Source organism: Aegilops tauschii, chromosome 7, assembly GCF_002575655.3.
Source record: "Aegilops tauschii subsp. strangulata cultivar AL8/78 chromosome 7, Aet v6.0, whole genome shotgun sequence".
Classification (NCBI taxonomy): Eukaryota; Viridiplantae; Streptophyta; class Magnoliopsida; order Poales; family Poaceae; genus Aegilops; species Aegilops tauschii.
In genome coordinates, this window is record NC_053041.3 from 130361141 (window position 1) to 130368311 (window position 7171).

A 7171-nucleotide genomic window follows, 5' to 3' on the forward strand; every position below is an offset into this window, starting at 1 on the left:
ATATGTTTGCTTGTTTAATGATTCTATTTGAGGATAGGAGTATTAAATATGCAGAAACATTTAGTATGCAATGTTGAATAATAATTTTTGTGATTGCTACATGATACGTCTCCAACGTATCTATAATTTTTTATTGTTCCATGCTATTATATTATCTGATTTTGATGTTCAATGGGCTTTATCATACACTTTTATATTATTTTTGGGACTAACCTATTAACCAGAGGCCCAGCCCAAATTGCTGTTTTTTTGCCTATTTTGGTGTTTCGTAGAAAAGGAATATCAAACGGAGTCCAAACGGAATGAAACCTTCGGGAACGTGATTTTCGGAACAAACGTGATCCAGAGGACTTGGACTGGACGTCAAGCAATCAACGAGGAGGCCACGAGGCAGGGAGGCGTGCCTGCCCCCTAGGCGCGCCCCCCACCCTCGTGGGCCTCTCGTAGCTCCAACGACCTACTTCTTCCACCTATATTTACCTACGTACCCCGAGAACATCCAGGAGCACCACGAAACCCTATTTCCACCGCCGCAACCTTCTGTACCCGTGAGATCCCATCTTGGCCTTTTCCGGCGCTCCGCTGGAGCGGGCATTGATCACGGAGGGCTTCTACATCAACACCATAGCCTCTCCGATGATGTGTGAGTAGTTTACCTCAGACCTTTGGGTCCATAGTTATTAGCTAAATGGCTTCTTCTCTCTCTTTGGATCTCAATACAAAGTTCTCCTCGATTCTCTTGGAGATCTATTCGATGTAATCTTCTTTCGCGGTGTGTTTGTCGAGATCCGATGAATTGTGGGTTTATGATCAAGATTATCTATGAACAATATTTGAATCTCCTCTGAATTCTTTTATGTATGATTGGTTATCTTTGCAAGTCTCTTCGAAATATCAGTTTGGGTTGGCCTACTAGATTGATCTTTCTTGCAATGGGAGAAGTGCTTAGCTTTGGGTTCAATCTTGCGGTGCTTGATCCCAGTGACAGTACGGGAAACGACACTATTGTATTGTTGCCATCGAGGATAAAAATATGGGTTTTATATCATATTGCTTGAGTTTATCCCTCTACATCATGTCATCTTGCCTAATGCGTTACTCTGTTCTTATGAACATAATACTCTAGATGCATGATGGATAGCGGTCGATGTGTGGAGTAATAGTAGTAGATGCAGGCAGGAGTCGGTCTACTTGTCACGGACGTGATGCCTATATACATGATCATACCTAGATATTCTCATAACTATGCTCAATTCTATCAATTGCTCGACGGTAATTTGTTCACCCACCGTAATACTTATGCTATCTCGAGAGAAGCCACTAGTGAAACCTATGGCCCCCGGGTCTATTTTCCATTATATTAATCTCCCGTCAACTAGTTATTTGTGTCGCCGTATATTTTGCTTTCTTTACTTTTAGTCTTTATCATAAAAATACCAAAAATATTGTCTTATCATCTCTATCAGATCTCACTTTTGCAAGTGGTCGTGAAGGGATTGACAACCCCTTTATCGCGTTGGTTGCAAGGTTCTTATTTGTTTGTGCAGGTACGAGGGACTTGAGCGTGGCCTCCTACTGGATTGATACCTTGGTTCTCAAAAACTGAGGGAAATACTTACGCTAGTTTGCTGCATCACCCTTTCCTCTTCAAGGAAAAACCAACGCTGTGCTCAAGAGGTAGCAAGAAGGATTTCTGGCGCCGTTGCCGGGGAGTCTACGCACAAGTCAAGACATACCAATTACCCATCACAAACTCTTATCCCTCGCATTACATTATTTGCCATTTTCCTCTCCCCCACTTCACCTTTGCCTTTGCCTTTTCTTCGCCCTCCTTCCATTCATCTTTTCGTTTGCCTTGATGTCTTACTTGTCTCGTTTGCTCGTTTGGTTGGAATAGTTGAGTATTTATTGCTAAACAGAGAACCTAAGATCTATGGATCCTCATCCGCTTGCTAATCTTTTTAAGAGATCCAATTATGATGAACCAATTTCTAGTGATTTGAGTGCACTAGATTATCTTTATGAGGTTTTGCTTGAAATTCGTGAATCTGGAAATTGTGATGAAGAAATTTATGAAGAGATTCACGGTAGCTCCTTGAATAAAAAGCATGATTGCAATGATGATATTATAAATTCTCTTGATGTCAATTGTGCTAATAATATGCAAAACCCTAAGCTTGGGATGCTAGTTTCGCTATGTCTACTACTTGTTGCAATGATCATGATTGGGGTGGTTCTTCTTATGATCTTGAAAATTTATTTAAGCCCCATGATGAATATGAGATTGATAATAGTGTTTGCAATAATATCGAAAGTGAGTTTGGAAGAGTGTCAACTTTAGATCCCACATATTTGGAGAATGTTCAATCTTATGGTATTTTTGATAAAAGTGGGTTTGGAGAGGTCATGACTTTATTTAATGATAATCCCACTATTTTGGAAGAGTGTCAACTTTGCATGCTATTGTGTTGAAAATATTTTATGTGATAGCTATTTTGTTGAATTTGCTTATGATCCCACATGTAATTATTATGAGAGAGGAAAATATGGTTGTAGAAATTTTCATGTTACTAAAATACCTCTCGTTATGTTGAGATTGCTATTGTTTCTTTCCGCTTCCTTGCATATGCTAGTTTTTGCTTGCTATGATAATTTGTTTGCCTACAACATGCCTATGCATAGGAAGTATGTTACACTTAGATGTGTTTGTAACGTGTTTCATGATGCTCTCTTTGTGCTTCAATTCTTGTCTTTCATGTGAGCATCATCAAAATTATTAATGCCTAGCTAGGGGCGTTAAACGATAGCGCTTGTTGGGAGGCAACCCAGTTTTATTTTTGTTCCTTGCTTTTACTTTCGGTTTTTGAATAAATAATTCATCTAGCCTCTGGTTAGATTTGTTTTTATGTTTTAATTAGTGTTTGTGCCAAGTAAAACCTTTAGGATAACCTACGGTGATAGTTATTTGATCTTGCTGTAAAATACAGAAACTTTGCGCGCACGAGATTAGTTTTCATAAATCACAAAAACGTGATTTTCAGTTGATTCTTCTTGCAGTAGTTTAGTAAACAAATTATCTAGGACTTCCTAATTTGGTAGTATTTTTAAGTTCCAGAAGTTTGCGTTTGATACAGATTACTACAGCCAGTTCTGTATTTCGTGTGTTGTTTGCTTATTTTGATGAATCTATGGCTAGTATCGGAGGTTATGAACCATAGAGAAGTTAGAATACAGTAGGTTTAACACCACTATAAATAAAGAATGAGGTCATTACAGTAACTTGAAGTGGTGGTTTGTTTTATTTCGCTAACGGAGCTTATGAGATTTTCTGTTGAGTTTTGTGTTGTGAAGTTTTCAAGTTTTTGGGTAAAGATTTGATGGATTATGGAATAAGGAGTGGCAAGAGCCTAAGCTTCGGGATGCCCAAGGCACCCCAAGGTAAAATTCAAGGACAACCAAAAGCCTAAGCTTGGGGATGCCCCGGAAGGCATCCCCTCTTTCGTCTTCGTCCATCGGTAACTTTACTTGATGCTATATTTTTATTCACCACATGATATTTGTTTTGCTTGGAGCGTATTGTATGATTTGAGTCTTTTATTTTTAGTTTACCACAATCATCCTTGCTATACACACCTTTTGGGAGAGACACACATGAATCGGAATTTATTAGAATACTCTATGTGCTTCACTTATATATTTTGAGTTAGATAATTTTGCTCTAGTGCTTCACTTATAACTTTTCAGAGCACGGTGGTGATTTTATTTTATAGAAATTATTGATCTCTCATGCTTCACTTAAATTATTTTGAGAGTCTTTTAGAACAGCATGGTATTTTGCTTTGGTTTAAATTAGTCCTAAAGTAATAGGCATCCAAAATAGGTATAATAAAAACTATCATATAAAGTGCATTGAATACTATGAGAAGTTTGATACTTGATGATTGTTTTGAGATATGGAGATAGTGATATTAAAGTTGTGCAAGTTGAGTAATTGTGAAATTAAGAAATACTTGTGTTGACGTTTGCAAGTCCCATAGCATGCACGTATGGTAACCGTTGTGTAACAAATTTGAAACATGAAGTGTTCTTTGAGTGTCATCCTTTCTGTGGAGGTCGGGGGCGCGCGATGGTTAACTCCTACCAACCTCCCCCCTAGGAGCATGCGTGTAGTGCTTGGTTTTGATGACTTGTAGATTTTTGCAATAAGTATGTGAGTTCTTTATGACTAATGTTGAGTCCATGGATTATACGCACTCTCACCCTTCCATCATTGCTAGCCTCTTCGGTGCCGTGCATTGCCCTTTCTCACCTTGAGAGTTGGTGCAAATTTCGCCGGTGCATCCAAACCCCGTGATATGATACGCTCTATCACACATAAACCTCCTTATATCTTCCTCAAAACAGGCACCATACCTACCTATCATGGCATTTCCATAGCCATTCCGAGATATATTGCCATGCAACTTTCCACCATTCCGTTTATTATGACACGCTTCATCATTGTCATATTGCCATGCATGATCATGTAGTTGACATCGTATTTGTGGCAAAGCCACCATGCATATTATTTCATACATGTCACTCTTGATTCATTCCCCATCCCGGTACACCGCCGGAGGCATTCATTTAGAGTCATATTTTGTTCTAGTATCGAGTTGTAATCATTGAGTTGTAAATAAATAGAAGTGTGATGATCATCATTCATAGAGCATTGTCCTAAAAAAGGGAAAGGCCAGAAAAAAGAAGGCCCAAAAAAAGAGAAGAAATAAAAAAGGGGGACAATGCTACTATCTCTTTTTCCACAGTTGTGCTTCAAAGTAGCACCATGATCTTTATGATAGAGAGTCTCTTGTTTTGTCACTTTCATATACCAGTGGGAATTTTTCATTATTGAACTTGGCTTGTATATTCCAACAATGGGCTTCCTCAAATGCCCTAGGTCTTCGTGAGCAAGCAAGTTGGATGCACACCCACTTAGTTTCATTTGTTGAGCTTTCATACATTTATAGCTCTAGTGCATCCGTTGCATGGCAATCCCAACTCCTTGCGTTGACATCAATTGATGGGAATCTCCATAGCCCGTTGATTAGCCGCGTCAACGTGAGACTTTCTCCTTTTTTGTCTTCTCCACACAACCCCCACCATCATATTCTATTCCACTCATAGTGTTATGTCCATGGCTCACGCTCATGTATTGCGTGAAGGTTGAAAAAGTTTGAAAATTCTTAAGTATGAAACAATTGCTTGGCTGAAACCGAGGTTGTGCATGATTTGAATATTTTGTGTGACGAAGATGGGACATAGCCAAACCATATGATTTTGTAGGGATGAATTTACTTTAGCAATGTTATTTTTAGAAGACATAATTGCTTAGTTACTATGCTTGAAGTACTATTATTTTTATGTCAATATTAAACTTTTATCTTGAATCTTTCAAATCTGAACATTCATGCCACAATAAAGAAAGTTACATTGAGAAATATGCTAGGTAGCATTCCACATCAAAAATTCTGTTTTTATCGTTTACCTACTCGAGGACGAGCAGGAATTAAGCTTGGGGATGCTTGATACGTCTCCAACGTATCTATAATTTTTGATTATTCCATGCTATTATATTATCTGATTTGGATGTTTAATGGGCTTTATCATACACTTCTATATTATTTTTGGGACTAACCTATTAACCGGAGGCCCAACCCAAATTGCTGTTTTTTTTCCTATTTCAGTGTTTCGCAGAAAAGGAATATCAAATGGAGTCCAGACGGAATGAAACCTTCGGGAACGTGATTTTCGGAACAAACGTGATCCAGAGGACTTGGAGTGGATGTCAAGCAATCAACGAGGAGGCCACGAGGCAGGGAGGCGCGCCCCCCACCCTCGTGGGCCCCTCGTAGCTCCACTGACCTACTTCTTCCTCCTATATATACCTATGTACCCCAAAAACATCCAGGAGCACCACGAAACCCTATTTCCACCGCCGCAACCTTTTGTACCCATGAGATCCCATCTTGGGCCCTTTTCCGGCGCTCCGTTGGAGCGGGCATTGATCACGGAGGGCTTCTACATCAACACCATGGCCTCTCCGATGATGCGTGAGTAGTTTACCTCAGACCTTCGGGTCCATAGTTATTAGCTAGATGGCTTCTTCTCTCTCTTTGGATCTCAATACAAAGTTCTCCTTGATTCTCTTGGAGATCTATTCAATGTAATCTTCTTTTGTGGTGTGTTTGTCGAGATCCGATGAATTGTGGGTCTATGATCAAGATTATCTATGAACAATATTTGAATATCCTCTGAATTCTTTTATGTATGATTGGTTATCTTTGCAAGTCTCTTCGACTTATCAGTTTGGTTTGGCCTACTAGATTGATCTTTCTTGCAATGGGAGAAGTGCTTAGCTTTGGGTTCAATCTTGCGGTGCTCGATCCCAGTGACAGTAGGAGAAACGACACGTATTGTATTGTTGCCATCGAGGATAAAAAGATGGGGTTTATATCATATTTCTTGAGTTTATCCCTCTACATCATGTCATCTTGCCTAATGCGTTACTCTGTTCTTATGAACTTAATACTCTAGATGCATGATGGATAGCGGTCGATGTGTGGAGTAATAGTAGTAGATGCAGGCAGGAGTCGGTCTACTTGTCACGGACGTGATGCCTATATACATGATCATACCTAGATATTCTCATAACTATGCTCAATTCTATCAATTGCTCGACAGTAATTTGTTCACCCACTGTAATACTTATGCTATCTTTAGAGAAGCCACTAGTGAAACCTATGGCCCCCGGGTCTATTTTCCATTATATTAATCTCCCGTCAACTAGTTATTTCTGTCGCCGTTTATTTTGCTTTCTTTACTTTTAGTCTTTATCTTAAAAATACCAAAAATATTATCTTATCATCTCTATCAGATCTCACTTTTGCAACTGGCCGTGAAGGGATTGACAACCCCTTTATCGCGTTGGTTGCAAGGTTCTTATTTGTTTGTGCAGGTACGAGGGACTTGAGCGTGGCCTCCTACTGGATTGATACATTGGTTCTCAAAAACTGAGGGAAATACTTACGCTACTTTGCTGCATCACCCTTTCCTCTTCAAGGGAAAACCAACGATGTGCTCAAGAGGTAGCACTACAGTAGAGAATGATAAGGTTTTTGCATTGGTTTAT